Source organism: Rhinolophus hipposideros (genome assembly GCF_964194185.1).
Source record: "Rhinolophus hipposideros genome assembly, chromosome: 2".
In the NCBI taxonomy this organism is placed as follows: domain Eukaryota; kingdom Metazoa; phylum Chordata; class Mammalia; order Chiroptera; family Rhinolophidae; genus Rhinolophus; species Rhinolophus hipposideros.
The window spans coordinates 47,469,157-47,487,920 of record NC_138048.1 but is presented as its reverse complement, the minus strand read 5'-3'; the positions used below and the strand labels follow the sequence as shown (position 1 = coordinate 47,487,920).

The 18,764-nt window shown below is 35.6% G+C and overlaps 1 protein-coding gene and 1 pseudogene across 7 annotated transcripts in view; both read right to left on the bottom strand.

The window, feature by feature from the left end:
* The window catches only part of STXBP5L (syntaxin binding protein 5L), a 252,481-nt gene that overhangs the window by 52,769 nt on the left and 180,948 nt on the right, over window positions 1-18,764 (bottom strand). The gene's annotated exons all lie outside the window — the stretch shown is intronic.
* Window positions 343-1,274, bottom strand: LOC308489215 (C-type lectin domain family 1 member A-like; annotated as a pseudogene). Its single transcript has one exon. The product of its transcript is annotated as a C-type lectin domain family 1 member A-like (transcript).

Below are 18,764 nucleotides of genomic sequence, written 5' to 3'. Positions count from 1 at the left end.
TGGGGCCAGTTGGTGATACAGAAATAATACTTCTTGTTGACTAGTAAACATGTGCATGAACCGAACCTTAGAAATGTTGGTGATCCTGAGCAGGAAACATGAAAATTCTTCTTGTGCCAGTCAGAGGGATTGCCTTTCCTGATTTTTTCCCCCTACTTTCAATGTCTTAATATCCCTTGCATAGACCTTGCTTGGTTCAATCATTTTGTTGAATTGTTGTATAAATATGGATCAAATAGAAGAAAATAGGAACTAAAACCAAACTGTTACAAGTGGAACTTTTGTTCTGCTCTTCACTGTCTCTGAAGAGAGTTTCAAGTTGTAGTTGTATCTGGACAGTTAATTACCTCTACGTAATGATTCAAAGAAGCTAATGGAGTCTCCCTAAGCTTGACTGTGGCTACCATTTTTTCACATGCACACTGCCTCAACTCTGCAATCTCTCAAAAAAAAAAAAAAGCCTTTCCATCGAGGATGGTCACACAGTCTCTGCTTCTTAAGCTGGTGAAATCTATAATTATATCAAACAATTCAGAGGTGTAAGAGGCTCCATCATTCCACAGCCGGGCCTTGCCACTTCCTTTGTGGTATAGCCCTGTCCAATATGGGTAGAAAAGCTCAGTGTAGCTCTAAGACTTGGCAAACTCCTGCACTTCTTGTGTGTTTATCTTCAGCATGGTTGAGTTCTTAGCAACACAGAAATATTCACAGCTTTGCCAACTCTTGCTCTCTGTATAGAATTGGTAGCATTTGTCTTCATGCCACTTCCATTTTTCTGGGCATGGGCTACGTTGTGCTCTCCAGTTCCGTTATAGAGCTTTTTCAGCCACACACTGCAGAGTTACTACAAGTTTCCTGTTCTGAGCTTGGAGAGATTGCAGCTGTTGGGAGAGATTCCCCATTTTTTTTTCTTTTTCAGAAATCCTGTCTTGCTGACTAATGGAGAGCTGGTAGTACTGAAAAAATACAAGCCCCTGTGCTGCCAGGCTAATCAGCAGCAGTAGGCACAAAGTAAGAAGGGTAGGGCCACTGGATGCCAAATGGAAGAGGGAGGCTGGTGCCCTGTGTGCCCAGGCTCTGGCAGATGAGTTGAAATAGAAGTTTGAGAATGCAGGCTCATGGTGGTGTCCTCATTGGCATCCAGCATTGCAGCATGTTCCCCGTGCTACTGTATTTGGCCTACATCAATCTCACTGACAGAATCACTTGCTTTGAGCCCCAGTGTTGGGGCAGCAAGCCAAAAGGTGCCAGGGACACATGGGGAGAAACCAAACCAGCTGACTTTAGGGCGAGGGCTGGAGGGGCAGCTTCCTCCCAGACAATAATGCTGGCAGAAACCACTGTTCCCCGATGAACCTCCAATAATTATTGTTGAATTGTCTATTTCTCTATTTGATTTTATCAGGTATTGCTTCATGCACTTTGTAGCTTTGTTGTTAGATGCATTTATACCTATAATTGTTATGTCATCTTGATTGATTGACAATTTTGTCATCTTAAATGCCCTTCTTTATTTCTAGTACTTTTTGCTTTAAAATCTATTTTGTGTGCTATTAGTATAGCTCCTCCAGCTTTCTTATGGTTGCTGTTTGCATAATCTTTCCCATCCTTTTATTTTCAACCTATTTGTATCTTATTGTGTCACTTTTGGTGAGCACATTGTTGGACCTTGATTTTTAAAAAAATTTGGCTTGGCAGCCTTTATCTTTTGATACTATTGTTTAATCTATGCACATTTAATATTCATGATATAGCTGGATTACATCGGTCATGCTACTTTTGGTTTTCTGTGTGTCTCATGTCATTTTTTATTCCTCTAATACTCCTTCACTGCTTTGTTTGGCATTAAGTAAAGTTTTCTAGGGTTAACTCTCTGATATCTTTAATGAATTTTTCACTATGTTTTTGAAGTTTTTTGGGGTAACACTAAGTGTTAATATATATATCTTAACCTATCAGAATGTACTTCAAATGTACACTAACTTAATTTCAGTGAGATATACAAGTGTCACTATTTTATTTTATTTTTTATTTTCTATTTTTTTTAAGCTGTGTGACTTTTTAAAAAAATTTATTTATTGGGGTGACAATTGTTAATGAAATTACATAATTTCAGGTGTACAATTCTGTATTATATCATCTGTAAATCCCATTGCGTGTTCACCACCCAGAGTCAGTTCTCCTTCCATCACCATATATTTGATCCCCCTTACCCTCATCTCCCTCCCCCCAAGCCCTTTAACCTCTGGTAACCACTAAACTATTGTCTATGTCTATGAGTTTTAGTTTCTCATTTGTTTGTCTTGTTCTTTTGTTGTTTTTGGTTTATATACCACATATCAGTGAAATCATAGGGCTCTCTGCTTTTTCTGTCTGACTTTATTTCGCTTAGCATTATACTCTCAAGATCCATCCATGTTGTCACAAATGTTCCTATATCATCTTTCCTTAACACTGAATAGTATTCCATTGTGTATATATACCACAACTTCTTTATCCATTCATCTATCGAAGGACATTTTGTTTGTTTCCATGTCTTGGCCACCGTAAACAAAGCTGCAATGAACATTGGAGCACACGTGTCTTTATGTATAAATGATTTCAAATTCTTTGGGTAGATACCCAGGAGAGAGATTGCTGGGTCATATGGTAATTCTAGTTGTAATTTTTTGAGGAACCTCCACACTGCCTTCCATAGTGGCTGCACCAGTCTGCATTCCCACCAACAGTGTATCAGAATCCCTTTTTCTCCACAGCCTCTCCAACACTTATTACCATTTGTCTTGTTGATGATAGCCATTCTGACCGGCGTGAGGTGATATCTCGTTGTGGTTTTCATTTGCATTTCTCTGATGATTAGTGATGTTGAGCATTTTTTCATATGTCTATTTGCCATTTGTATATCCTCTTTGGAGAAATGTCTCTTCAGATCCTCTGCCCCTTTTTCAATTGGGTTGTTTGTTTTTTTGTTGTTGAGTTTCATGAGTCCCTTGTATATTTTGGATATTAGACCTTTATCGAAGGAACTGTTTGCGAAAATCTTCTCCCATTCAGTTGGTTGCCTCTTTATTTTGTCGATGGTTTCTTTTGCTGTGCAGAAACTTTTAAGTTTCATATAGTCCCATTTGTTTATTTTAGCTTTTACTTCCATTGCCTTTGGAGTCAAATTCATAAAATGCTCTTTGAACCCAAGGTCCATAAGTTTAGTACCTGTGTTTTCTTCTATGCAGTTTATTGTGTCAGATCTTATGCTTAAGTGTTTGATCCATTTTGAATTAATTTTGGTACATGGTGACAGATAGCAGTCCAATTTCCTTCTTTTGCACGAAGATATCCAATTCTCCCAGCACCATTTAATGAAGAGGCTGTCTTTCCTCCATTGTATGTTTTTAGCTTCTTTGTCAAAAATTATCTGTCCATATTTATGTGGTTTTATTTCTGGGTTCTCAATTCTATTCCATTGGTCTATGTGTCTGTTTTTCTGCCAATACCATGCTGTTTTGATTATTGTAGTACAAGCTAAAGTCAGGCAGTGTGATACCTCCAGCATTGTTCTTTTTCCTTAATATTGCTTTGGCTATTCGGGGTCTTTTGTGGTTCTAAACAAATCTGATGATTTTTTGTTCTATTTCTTTAAAAAATGCCATTGGGATTTTGATGGGGATTTCATTAAATCTTTATATTGCTTTGGGTAATATGGCCATTTTAACTATGTTGATTCTTCCAATCCATGAGTATGGAATGTCTTTCCATTTCTTTCTGTCATCTTTAATTTCTTTCAAAAATGTTTTATAGTTTTCAGCATATAAATCCTTCACATCCTTGGTTAAGTTTATTCTAGGTATTTTATTCTTTTTGCTGCGATTGCAAAGGGAATTGTTTTTTGTATTTCTTTTTTTGAGCTTTCAATGTTAGTATATAGGAATGCAATGGACTTTTGTACTTTGATTTTGTAGCCAGCAACTTTACTGTATTCGTTGATTGTTTCTAACAGCTTTTTGGTGGAGTCTTTAGGGTTTTCTTTTTTTATTGTTATTTTTTATTTATTTTATTTTTTTATCTTTTGCTTTTTTTTTTAGTTATATTTATTGGGGTGACAATTGTTAGTAAATTTACATAGATTTCAGGTGTACAATTCTGTATTACATCATCTATAAATCCCATTGCGTGTTCACCACCCAGAGTCAGTTCTCCTTCCATCACCATATATTTGATCCCCCTTACCCTCATCACCCCCCCACCCCCTTACCCTCTGGTAACCACTAAATTATTGTTTGTGTCTATGAGTTTTTCTTTCTCATGTGTTTGTCTTGTTCTTTTGTTGTTTTTGGTTTATATACCACATATCAGTGAAATCATAGGGTTCTCTGCTTTTTCTGTCTGACTTTATTTCGCTTAGCATTATACTCTCAAGATCCATCCATGTTGTCACAAATGCTCCTATATCATCTTTCCTTAACGCCAAATAGTATTCCATTGTGTTTATATACCACAACTTCTTTATCCATTCATCTATCGAAGGACATTTTGGTTGTTTCCATGTCTTGGCCACCGTAAACAAAGCTGCAATGAACATTGGAGTACACGTATCCTTACAGAGAAATGTTTTCAGATTTTTTGGGTAGATACCCAGGAGAGCGATTGCTGGGTCATATGGTAATTCTGTTCGTAATTTCTTGAGGAACCTCCACACTGCCTTCCATAACAACTGCACCAGTCTGCATTGCCACCAACAGTGTATGAGGGTTCCTTTTTCTCCACAGCCTCTCCAACACTTGTTACTATTTGTCTTGTTGATGAAAGCCATTCTCACTGGGGTGAGGTGATATCTCATTGTGGTTTTCATTTGCATTTCTCTGATGATTAGCGATGTTGAGCATTTTTTCATATGTCTATTTGCCATTTGTAAGTCCTCTTTGGAGAAATGTCTCTTCAGGTCCTCTGTCCATTTTTCAATTGGGTTGTTTGTTTTTTTGTTGTTCAGTTTCATGAGTTCCTTATATATTTTGGATATTAGCCCCTAATCAGAGGAACTGTTTGCGAAAATCTTCTCCCATTCAGTTGGTTGCCTCATTATTTTGTCAATAGTTTCTTTTGCTGTGCAGAAGCTTTTCAGTTTCATATAACCCCATTCGTTTATTTTAGTTTTTACTTTCATTGCCTTTGGAGTCAAATTCATAAAATGCTCTTTGAACCCAAGGTCCATAAGTTTAGTACCTATGTTTTCTTCAATGCAGTTTATTGTGTCAGGTCTTATGCTTAAGTCTTTGATCCATTTTGAATTAATTTTGGTACGTGCTCACAGATAGCAGTCCAGTTTCATTCTTTTGCACGTAGCTATCCAATTCTGCTAGCACCATTTATTGAAGAGGCTGTCTTTCCTCCATTGTATGTTTTTAGCTTCTTTGTCAAAAATTATCTGTCCGTATTTATGTGGTTTATTTCTGGGTTCTCAATTCTATTCCATTGGTGTATGTGTCTGTTTTTCCGCCAATACCAAGCTGTTTTGATTATTGTAGACCCGTAGTACAAGCAAAAATCAGGGAGTGTTATACCTCCAGTATTCTTTTTTTTTTTTTTTTAATATTGTTTTGGCTATTCGGGGTCTTTTGTGGTTCCAAACAAATCTGATGATTTTTTGTTCTATTTAAAAAATGCCATTGGGATTTTGATGGGGATTGCATTAAATCTGTATGTGGCTTTGGGTAATATGGCCATTTTAACTATGTTGATTCTTCCAATCCATGAGCACGGAATGTCTTTCCATTTCTTTGTGTCTTCTTCAGTTTCTTTCAAAAATGTCTTATAGTTTTCAGCATATAAATCCTTCACATCCTTGGTCAAGTTTATTCCTAGGTATTTTATTCTTTTTGCTGCAAATGCAAAAGGAATTATTTTTTCTATTTTTTTTTCTGAGATTTCATTGTTGGTATATAGTAAAGCAATGGACTTTTGTACGTTGATTTTGTAGCCAGCAACTTTACTGTATTCGTTGATTGTTTCTAACAGCTTTTTGGTGGAGTCTTTAGGGTTCTCTATATATAGCATCATGTCATCTGCAAAGAGTGACAATTTAACTTCTTCATTCCCAATTTGGATGCCTTTTATTTCTTTCTCTTCCCTGATTGCTCTGGCAAGGACTTCCAACACTATGTTGAAAAGCAGAGGTGATAGGGGACAACCTTGTCATATTCCTGAAAGTAGAGCAAAGCGCTTCAGTTTTTCAGCATTAATTATGAGCTTAGCTGAGGGCTTGTCATAGATGGCCTTTATTATGTTAAGGTGTTTTCCTTCCATACCTATTTTATTAAGTGTTTTAATCATAAATGGATGTTGTATCTTGTCAAATGCTTTTTCTTGAACAATTGATATAATCATACGATTTTTGCCCTTCATTTTGTTTACGTGATGTATCACATTGATGGATTTGCGGATGTTGAACCATCCTTGTGCCCCGGGGATGAACCCCACTTGGTCATGATGAATAATCTTTTTAATGCACTGTTGTATTCGACTTGATGGAATTTTGTTTAGGATTTTTGCATCAGTATTCATCAGAGATATAGGTCTGTAGTTTTCTTTTTTTGTGTTGTCCTTACCAGGTTTTGGTATCAGGGTAATGTTGGCCTCATAAAATAGGTTAGGGAGTACTGACTCTTCTTCAATTTTTGGAAGAGTTTGAGCAGGATTGGTATTAGATCCTGTTTGAAGGTTTGGTAGAATTCACTAGTGAAGCCATCTGGTCCCAGACTTTTGCTTTTGGGAATGTTTTGGATGACTGATTCAATTTCTTTACTGGTGATTGGTCTGTTTAGATTTTCCAGTTCTTCATGGTTCAGCCTAGGAAAGCTATATGTTTCTAAGAACTTGTCCATTTCTTCTAGGTTATTGAATTTGGTGGCATATAGTCCTTCATAGTATTCTTGAATGATCCTTTGTATTTCTGTGGTATCCGTGATAACTTCCCCTTTCTCATTTCTGATTTTGTTAATTAGTGTCTTCTCTCTTTTTATCTTAGTGAGTCTAGCCAAGGGTTTGTCAATTTTGTTAATCTTTTCAAAGAACCAGCTCTTTGTCACATTTTTTCCATTGTCTTTTTGTTCTCTATTTCATTGAGCTCTGCTCTGATTTTTGTTATTTCCTTTCTTCTGCTGACCTTGGGTTTCACTTGTTCTTCTTTTTCTCGTTCTTTGGGGTGTAACATGAGATTATTTATTTGGGATTTTTCTTGTTTCTTGAGATAGGCCTGTAATGATGTAAATTTCCCTCTTAAAACTGCTTTCGCTGCATCCCCCAAATTTTGGTACAATGTATTTTCATTGTCATTTGTTTCTATGTATCTTTTGATCTCTCCTCTAATTTCTTCTTTGACCCAGTCGTTCTTTAAAAGTATGTGGTTTAATCTCCATGTATTTGTGTTTTTTCCTGCTTTCTTTTTGCAGTTGATATCCAATTTCAAAGCCTTGTGATCAGAGAATATGCTTGTATGATTTCAATCTTCTTAAATTTGCTGAGGCTGCTTTTATGCCCCAGTATATGGTCTATCCTTGAGAATGTTCCATGTACACTCGAAAAGAATGTATAGTCTGATGTTTTAGGATGAAGTGCTCTATATATGTCAATTATGTCCATTTCATCTAATGTGTCATTTAGGGCTGCGATTTCGTTATTTATCTTCTGTTTGGATGATCTATCCATAGCTGTCAATGATGTATTTAAGTCCCCTAGTATAATTGTGTTTTGGTCAATTTCTCCCTTTAGTTCTGTTAGTAGTTGCTTGGTATATTTTGGTGCTCCCTGATTGGGGGCATAAATATTGATGACTGTTATGTCTTCTTGTTGTATAGTCCCCTTTACCATTATGAAATGTCCATCTTTGTCTCTTGTTATCTTTTTCACCCTGAAGTCTGTTTCATCTGATATCATTATGGCTACACCTGATTTTCTCTGGTTACCATTTGCTTGGAGTGCCAATTTCCACCCTTTCACTTTGAGTCTATGCTTGTCCTTGTAGCTGAGATGTGTCTCTTGGAGACAGCATATGGTTCGGTTTAGTTTTTTTGATCCAATGTGCTACTCTGTGCCTTTTTTATTGGTGAGTTCAGTCCATTTACATTTAGGGTTATTATTGATACGTGAGGATTTCCTGTCATTCTATCCTTAGTTTTCTGGTAAGGCTGTGACTCCATTGTTTCTTTGCCTTTTTGTTGTTGTCTATTATTTCCGTGTGGTGGTATTCTATGTTGTTTCCCTCTGTTTCTTCTTTTATTACAGTATATATTTCAGTTCTGGATGTTTTTTGAGTGGTTACCCTTGAGTTTATGTAAAAGAAAGTTTGATATTTAGAGTATTCCAGTTTCTTCAGTACGCTTACTTTCTCTATTCCCATATTCCGGTTCAGGCCTTTACGCTCCCCCTTTACATGTTTCGGTTGCCACAAATTGTCCCTGTTCATGGTGGTCGAATAGCCTCCTTTAGTATTTCTTGTAGTGCACGTCGTGTATTAGAAAATTCCCTCAGCTTCTGTATGTCTGGACAGGTCTTTATTCCTCCTTCATATCTAAAGGATATCTTTGCTGGATATATTATTCTTGGCTCATAATTTCTCTCTTTCAATAGTTTGAATATTTGGTTCCACTTCCTCCTGGCTTGTAGAGTTTCTGCTGAAAAATCTGATGCTAATCTAATGGGCTTTCTTTTGTAGGTTACTGTCTTCTTTTCCCTGGCTGCCTTGAGGATTCTTTCTTTGTCGTTGATTTTAGACAGCTTCAATACAATGTGCCTTGGAGAAGGCCTGTTGTGATTGACGTAATTAGGTGTTCTATTTACTTCTTGGATTCGAGGATCCAGTTCTGTCCACAAATTTGGGAAGTTCTCATTAACAATTTCTTTGAATATATTCTCTGTTCCGTTCTCTCTTTCTTTTCCTTCTGGTATGCCCATTATTCTTATATTGCTCTTTCTGATGGAGTCAGAAAGTTCTTGTAGAATTCTTTCATTTATTTTAAGTCTTAGGTCTCTTTCTTCTTCCATCTTAGTAATTTCCAGGTTTCTATCTTCGATGTCACTGATTCTTTACTCCATATGGTCAACTCTACTACCTTAGCTGGTTATTTCATTCTTAATTTCTTTTATTGAGTTCTTAATCGCTAGATATTCCATTTGGTTCTTTTTAAAAATTTCAATCTCTTTCGTAAAATGCTCATGTTGTTCTTTGATTGCGTTTCTGAGTTCATTAAATTGCCTTTCTGCATTTTCTTGCATCTCGTTGAGTTTTTTCAGAACTGCAATCTTGAATTCTCTATCATTTAAGTCCCATATTTCCATATCTTCAAGTTCCTTTTCTGGAGACTTTTCACTTTCTTTCTGAGCTGTCTTGTTGCCTTGGTTAATCATGGCAATTACTGATTTATTATTTCTCTTCCTAGACAGCTACAGGAGTGGCTTCTGCAACAGGTTGGTAGGAAGAGGTCTTTCTTTTGTTTTCTAATACTTGTTGGTAGAATATTTTATTTTCTCTCGGACTGCAGCCTTTTTTTTCCTCTCTGACACAGTAGTGCTATGTTTTCTCTGCACTATTCCAGCTTTTCACACAATGGGGGGATTCCCTGGGAGGCAGGCCTCTCTTCTGTTAACAGTTCACCTGGGTCATAGGGCGCCATGTCCCTGTGGTTGTGTGGAGAGCTTTTGAAGTTCCAAAGCTCTTTCTGCACCCGATTCAGAGCCCGTATGTTTCAGCAGTTGTTTACTCCTGAAGGGAACCACCCAGATAGGTGGGGCCAGGGGCGGGGTGAGTTGTGAGAGGTGGCCCAGAGCAATGGCTGAGACCACCACCACAGCTGGTCCTGCTTCCACAGCTCCCACCCCTTTGCTGGAACTAGTTGGGCTGCGAATCTGTGTTTGCGGTCCACAGTTCTCAGAGCAGCAATTATCCTGTCCTTTTGATCTGACTCTGCTACTTTATTGCTTCTAGCACCTGGCAGTTGGGGTTGGAGCGAGCTCTGGGAGGGTAGGGCGGGGGCGGCTAGTCTCAGTGCCTAAGGCTTCTGTTCTCTGCTCGGCAGTGAGGGCTTAAACCACCGTTTTCAGCCTTCTTCCCTCAGTCTTTGCTCCGAGGTCTCTGCCATGAGTGTTGGGTTCAGCCGTGTACTATGTTTCCCCTTCAGTCCTGTGGACCATAAGCGGAGCTCTAGTAGTCCGAGTTCTTCCCTCTCTCGCAGCTGCAGTTGTTCCGGGATGCAGAGAGCTCGGAGAACCGAGCTAGGTTTGCGTCCTGCACCCGCACAGCTCCATCTCCGTACTTCTCCCTTCCCTCCTCCCCCCGCTCGCGCGATTCGCCCACCTGCAGGTGAATTCAGTAGTGGGCCTCTTTGTCTTGCCTGTCTGCTGTGCAGGGAGTCCTTTGTGGAGTTATTGTTGTCCCATTAGTTGTCAATTCCAGGGAGCTTTACAGAGGCTCACCTCAAGTCGCCACTTTGATGACGTCTCAAGTGTCACTATTTTATAGTTCTATCTTCTCTTACCCAGTTATGAGCTATTTTTGGTATATATAGTACATCTATATGTGTTAGAACAATATATTGTTATAATTAGTACTTTATGTAATTTTGTTTTTTTAAAAAACAAAATTAAAAAAAAATTTTTTAAGCTGAGAGAAGAAAGAAGAGCAAACGTATATTTATCAAGTTTGTATATTAACTTCTGATTTACCATGGCTCTCTTCATTTGTTCTGTTATACTCGTGTGCAGTCATCTGCTTATGCAAATACAACTTTGGTCCCACCCACTTCCTTCTTTGTTCTGTTTTTGGAAAAACAATATGAGGTCAGACAATTAAATTTACGAACTCCTAGAAAAAGTGCTCCATATCTCATTGCTGAATATCAGTATGGTCACCTTCGAAGTACTCCTCTTGGAAGCTATGCACTGAAGCCAGCCCCTAGTCTACCATTCAAAGCAATTTTGAAACTCTTTTTCTGGAATGGCCATCAGAGCTGTCATTGTATTACTCTTGATGTCCTGACTGTGATCAAAATGCCTTCCTGACAATATTTCCTTTATCTTCGGGTAAAGAAAGAAGTCACTGGGGCCAGATCATGTGAGTATGGAGGATGTTCCAATACAATTGTTAGTTTATTGGCTAAAAACTTCCTCACAGACAGTGCCATGTGAGCTGGCACATTGTCGTGATGCAAGAGCCATGAATTGTTGGCACAAAGTTCAAGTCGTCTAACTTTTTCATGCAGCCTTTTCAGCACTTCCAAACAGTAAACTTGGTTAACTGCTTGTCCAGTTGGTACAAATTCTTAATGAATCATCCCTCTGATATCAAAAAAAGGTTAGTTAGCAACATGGTTGCAACAAGTTCGCGAACTTAATTGTCACACCTTCTATTACATTTTTCTATGTTATATGTAGGCCAAACAATATAATTTTATATTGTTTCATAATTTGCTTTTTAAATCAAGTAAGAGAAGAAATATGTATTTATACTGTTATGTTGTAGTTATATAACTACCTTGTGTTCTTTTTTACTTTGAGTGGATTCAAATTACCATCTGGGGTCACTTTCTTTCAGCCTGAAGAACTTTAGTATTTCCTATAAGGTGGCTCTGATAGCAACCAATTCTGTGTTTTTGTTTATCTTGGAATGTCTTTATTTCACCTACATTTTTAAAAAATAGTTTTACTAGATATAAAACTTTTGTTTGGTAGTATTTTTCCTTTGAGCACTTTGAATATGTTATCATACTGCCTTCTGGCCTCTGTTGTTTCTGATGAGCTGTAAATCCTATTGGAGTGCCCTTGTATGTGACAAGTCATTTTCCTCTTATTGCATTCAAGATTTTTCTCATTGTCTTTCAGTATTGTTATTGCAATGTGTCTTGGTGTGGATATCTTTATACTCATACAACTTGGAATTTGTTGAGCTTGTTGGATGTGTACATTAATATTTTTCATCAAATTTTGTGTTTTCATCCAGTATCTCTTTAAATATTTTTCTACTTCTTTTTCTTCCTTCTACTTATTCTGGAATACACTTATTATTAATACATTACTTATTGGGGATACACTTAAGATATCCCTCACTTCTCTGAAGTTTTGTTATGTTTTCCTCTTTTTTACCTCTTTATTTTTTTATACACATAGTCTCTATCATCCTACCTTCAAGATTGCTGATTCTTATTTCTACCAGTTCAAATCTACGGTTGAGTTCCTCAAATTATATTTATATAATTATATATATATAAAACATTCTAATCAAATTTAGCTTAGGTAGGTGTCATATTTGAAGCCAATCTTTGAGATTTAAATCCTGGAGAGGTCTTCTTAGCTGTGTGTTTTCTTGGTTCTCTCTAGTGAACCAACTCACCTGTGGTCTAGCTGGTTGCTCTTAATTAAAAGGAGCTACCAGTCTCTTATTTGATTTCTCTCAAATACTTCATTGGTTTTGATGTCATCCTTAGGCTTGAACTTCCCCAAATTGTGTTTCAAATAAAGCTAGTTCCTGTGGGGAGAGCTTCAGAGTTTGCTAAGACTGCCTCTTCCCCTGGGCAAAACCTCTGAGCCACTAGTCTGAGCCCTGGCAGGGTGGTAACCTCTATTTTTCTAAGCTAGGCTCTTCTGGTATGAAACGTCTGCCCTGTGAGCAAGTGGGGGTGAGAGTATCAGGGTCTCAGTATTTCTACCTTGCTATGCCTGGGATAGACTTTCTGTCCTATAAGTAGAGGATTGGCAGGGAGTGGAAGCCTCTAATCTCTTGGCCACACTCACCAAGAATTTGGCCTTTTAAACATGGAAGGGATGAGAAATACTGGCAACCTGAAGGCAGGAGAGGTACACAGCAAATTGTGGCTCAAAGCCACAAACTCTCATTTTTCCCCCCAAGTTTTAGTTTATTTTTTTGAATAAATGTTTCTTCATTTTCTGTATCCTCTTAGAACAATTTCTAGAGACTTTAAGTGATTGGTTTTTTAAAAATAGCTTTCACCAGTTAGGCTTTTTCCTTTAGAAAATATTTCCATGGTGCTCTTTAGTTTGCCATCTGGAAGTCGATCATGTACATGGTATTCTTAAAATATATACATTTCTCAATTGTTTGCTGTTATTATGCAGAAATATGACTGATTTTTGTATACTGACTGGTATTCTTCAATTTTGCTAAGTACACATATTTTCTGTAGCTTTTTTTGTATATTCCTTTGAATTTCCTACATACACCGTAATATTATTAGCAAATAAAGAGCTTTAATAATTTCTTTCTAATCCTGAGGCATATTATTTTTAATTTTGCTTTTCACCCTTACAAGTCATCAAGTACAATGCTGAACAAAGTTGATGAGTGGATATCATTCTCTTCCTACCAATTTTATTAGAGAAACATTCAATATTTCACAATTAAGTATAATGTTATCTGTAGGTTTTTCATTGATGGGCTTTCTTCAATTGAGGAAATATTCTTCTATTCCTGATTTTATGAGGATTTTTATCATAAATATATGTAAAAGTATGACAAATGTTTTTTGTTTGTGTTTTTTGCATGTACAGCTATACACCACATAATGACAAGGATATGTTCTGACAAATGTGTTGTTAGACAGTTTTGTCATTGTGCGAACATTATAGAGTGCACTTACACAAACTTAGATGGTATAGCCTGGTACACAGTTAGGCTATATGGTATACACTGTTGTATACATGGCTCATCATAGACTATCGTTATCATGTTATTTTCTCCTTTATCATATTAAAAAGGTATTTTGAATTGATTGATTTTCAAATATTAAACTTATATAATCCACCTTGGTTATGATGTTTTACCTTACATATGTCTGTCTTCCATTTGCTAGTATTTTATTTATGATTTTTGCATTTATGTTCATGAATGAGACTGGCCTGTACTTTTACTTTAATCTGTCTTTGTCAAGTTTTGTGTTTCAACATTGTACTGGCCTAAGATAACCAGTTAGGAAGAATTCCCCTTTTTTCTATTCCCTACAATTGTTTGCATAAGAGAGCCACAAACTCTCATTTTTTCTCCAAGTTTTAGTATATTTTTTTGAATAAATGTTTCTTCATTTTCTGTATCCTCTTAGAACAATTTCTAGAGAATGTTTCAGATAATTAATCAGTGAAGATAATTAATGTTTCAGATAATTAATCAGTGAAGATATTTGAGGCCTACAATTTTCTTTGCTATCAGTATTTAATTTTGAATTCAAAAAATTTTAAAATATAGGTAGCTATTTATATTTTCCAATGTGCTTAATGTCAGCTTTTGTATTTTTTATTTTAAGAAATCTCTTAATTTCATAAATATTGTCAATCTACATGCATATAGTAGTTCATAACCTTATTTTTCTTTTAATGTCTGTAGAATCCTTTTCATTCCTGGTATTAGTTATTTATGATTTTTCTTCTTTCTTGATCAGCCTTGCTAGTGTTTTATAAATCTTTGTAATCTTTTAAAGAATATCTTGTGGTTTTGTTGATCTACTATATTGTTTGCCCTTTATTTCACTGATATCCAATCTATATTTCCTTCTTTCTGTTTCCTTTAGGTTACATTCTTTTTCTTTTTGTTAGTGTCTTAACAAAGAAGATTAGATTATTGATTTGAGATCTGTTTTTTTCTAATATAAGCATTTAATGTTCTAAATTTTCCTTTAAGTACTACTTTAGTAACATCTCACAAGTTTTGACATTTTTGTTTATACTTTCAGTTAAAAAATACTTTAGAATTTCCCTTATGATTTATTTTTTAAGCCATGAGCTATTCGTAATTTCCAAATATGTATTTGGGGATCTTAAGACATAGTTTTGTTATTGATTTCTAACTTATTTTGTCATCAGAGAACATATTCTGCTTGATTGCTATCCTTTATAATTCATTATAACTTGTTTATGACTCAGTCTGTATTTGTGAATGTTCCATGTCTACTTGAAGAGAATCTACATCTTCACTTGTATGATGTAGGTGTCTGTTTATGTCAGATCAATTTTGGTAAAAAGAATTGCTTACATTTTTTTATATCCTTACCAATTTTTGTGTATTCTATCAGTTACTGAGTAGAAATGATGAATCCCTAGATATGATTGTAGATTTGTCAATTTCAGTTTTTAGTTTTGACAATTTTTGCTTTATATATTTTGAATATTTCTTATTAAGTCTATACAAGTATAGGATTTTTATATCTTTCTGATAAAGCTATTGTTTTCTAATTTTGAACTGTCTATCTCCTTGTCTTGACATCTACTTCATCTCATAATATAGTTACATCAGCTTTACTGGGATTAGTGTTTTGATGGAATTCTTTTTCCCTTCTTTTACTTTCAATCTATTTGTGTGTTTTTATAAAGTGCATCTCTTATAAATAGCATATAGTTGTATCTTTTGTTTTCATTCTGTCTCACAATCTCTGCCCATTTTGGGGGTAATGTTTGCTCTGTTTACATTTAATGTAGTCATTGATGGAGTTAGATTTATGTCTATCATCTTCCTATTTGTTTTCAGTTTATCCTCTCTGTTCTTCTTTTCTGTCTTTTGAGAAAATCAAATATTTTTTTAGTATTCCATTTTATCTTCTCTTTGCTACTTAACTACACCCCTCTGTTTTATTTATTAGTTGTTCTAGGAATTATAATATGCATCTATAATTTATCATAATCTACCTTTAATTATTATTGTGTATATATATATATATTTCTTTTATGATGAGAAAGCTTTACTACTGTATAATTCTGTTTACCTCCCTCCTATCCTTTGTTACTATTGTTATATTTTTCTTCTACACATTATGAACCCCATGATACATTGTTAGTTCTTAATTTAAAGAGTAAATTAACTTTTAAAGATTAAGAAAAGATAAAATAATCTTTTATATTTATCCACATATTTATTATTTTTAATGCTCTTCATTCTTACTGTATATCCAAATCTCCACCTGGTATAATTTTTCTTCAGCCTTAAAAAGCTCCTTTACCATGGTTTGTAGTGCAGGTACTCTGATGAAAATTTTATTTACCTTCATTTTAAAATATTTTTGCTAGATATAGAATACTGAATTTACAATTATTTTTCTCTAGCACTTAAAAGATGTGATTCTGTTGTCTTCTGACTTCCAGTTATTTCTGATGAGAAATCACTCATTATTCATATCATTGTTCGTGTGTGTGCACGCTTGCGCATATTTATTTACTACTTTTAAGATTTCTTCTTTGATGTTGATTTTAGTGGTTTTACTATCAAGTCTTAAGTGTGATTTATTTGTGTTTTTCTAGTGTAGGGTTTTCTGATCCTCTTGATTCTTGGAGTTCATGTTTCTCTTCAAATTCAGTAGAAAATTCAGCCACAAGTTACTGACACTCACTTAGCTTTTATTTATTTATTTTTAAACCTCTGCTTCTGTTTGGATCATTTGTGTTGACCTATATTCAAATTCATTATCTTTCCATGGTCATCCAATGTATTGTTAAAACAATACTGTAAACTTTTCATTTCAGATATTTTTTTTCAGATAATAGTTTAGTGGTTACCAGAGGGTAAGGAGGGTGGGGGGAGGGAGATGAGGGTAAGGGGGATCAAATATATGGTGATGGAAGGAGAACTGACTCTGGGTAGTGAACACACAATGGGATTTATAGATGATGTAATACAGAATTGTACACCTGAAATTATGTAATTTCATTAACAATTGTCACCCAAATAAATTTAAAAAAATAAAGAAATTTCTATTTGATTCTTTTTTAGAGTTTCAGTTTCTCCTGAAATTCACCAACATATTCATCTATTCTAATCCATCTTATAAGTGTTTAGAAGTTCTTATCTGCTAATTTCAATTTGGGTCATCTATGGGTCTGCGTAGATTGACTCCCCACCCCCAATTTTCTGTTTCTTTGTATGTTTTTAAATTTCTGATAGATACATGTATCTCCTGTTTTAAAAAAATTACTTTGTTATTCAAGTGAAATGCTAACTATTCAGATTCTAAAAGTATTGAACTGAGCTGCAGCTGACCCTCAGCTTTAATTAGATTGTTTCCCTTTAAAACTGAACCAAGATTTCTCTTTGCTCTTCAGTCCAACACTCAAATATTCACACTCCCTTTGCCAGGGGACTTCTTTTTTTTTAATTGGGGAGTACTAGGGAATGGTGTGCTTTTTCAGGGCCCATCAGTAGTCCTTCAACCTAATTGTGGAGTGTGCAGCTCACTGGCCCATGTGGGAATTGAACCGGCGACCCTATTGTTCAAAGCTCATGCTCTAACCAACTGAGCATCCAGCCACCCGCCAGGGGTCTTATTTCTAATCTTCTTAGTATTTGTTTTGGGAGACAATTGGAATGCAGTTTCAGATATTTTAATTCACCTTGGGTCAAATTCTATAACCCCAGAATGCAAGCACTTTGACACCGCATGAATTCTGTCTGCTATCCAGTCTACTCACACTGCCACTTTCTCAGAAAAATTCATGGAGTGGTGGGGGTTAGGTGGGAAAATTGCCCAACTGAATAATACATTTTTCTGTTTAGAGCTATTTCAGATCCCATTCACTAAGCAAGTCCAGTTATTAAAACTCACTGGTTTTTCCTATTTTTTGCTGTCTATCTATGAAGAGTCCATTCCTTCCCCCACCAGTGCTTAGGTTATTCACTTGCCCAGTCACGAAAGCAGGCACAGCTTTCTACTCATCTGTGTATGGCTCTTCTGTCTCTGGAATTCAGTTAATCAATGCTTCTTTCAATCTAGCACTCTTCAGTAGCCCCATGGAAGGTATGATTTTAATTTTATAATTGTTATTATTACAGGATTTTATTGTTGTTGTCATTTCCATGGGGAGGAAGGATTTTCATGTCTTTTAACACCCAACTGGAAACAGAAAGCCCCTCACTTAAATTTTTATTTTGGAAATACTGTGATAGCTGGATTGAAAACATGAGAACCAAAGCAACAGAAATCCGTTAAATTGGTTAATCCATTAGTGACACTAAGAGGTATTCATTAATGTGCTCAGTGCATGCCAAGTAATTGCGCTTTTCCTAATAAATGATGAGATTTCTCCAAGATTATGTGGAGATATTTATGTCTGATATATGAATAAAGTAAAGCAAATTGACTGCTAAACTTGGAAGATTTGTGTAGCGATTCATTATAAAATATGTATGTACTAAATCCTGGTTGAGAACAGATACAGAAATTTTATGGTAAATAAATAATTGAATATCAGAAGACAAAATCTCCTCTGGGTACGGTGATTATATCAACTGTTATTTTTCTAAGGACAATCCTATAATTTCTAAGGCTATATGCCTATAATGTATCTTAATTGGTAACATAATTAAGAGAGTACTTGATGTAGCAACTTGTGAATGTTAAAATGTCAGCATTCTTTAGGAGACTAAATACCCAGTACAGAAATGTCTCTATGCATATAAATAGTCTATAATTTGGGGGATATTCTTACCAAATTACCATTTACCATATAAAATGTTCTGTTCTGAAGGTTTTCAAATTTGATTCATATTTGGGCCATATAATCTTTTCTTCTGGGGTGGTATGATGTAGGAGTTTTAGTAGCATCTGTGGCTTCTACACACTAGATGCCAATAGAACACCTCTGCCACCAATTGTGACAACCAAAAATGTCTTCAGACATTGCCAAATGTCCCACAAGGGACAAAATCATCCCTGGTGGAGAACCACTGCCCTAAGTTATATTAGTGTGTGTTATTTGTTTGACTCACATTGAGATTACTGTTAACTGAA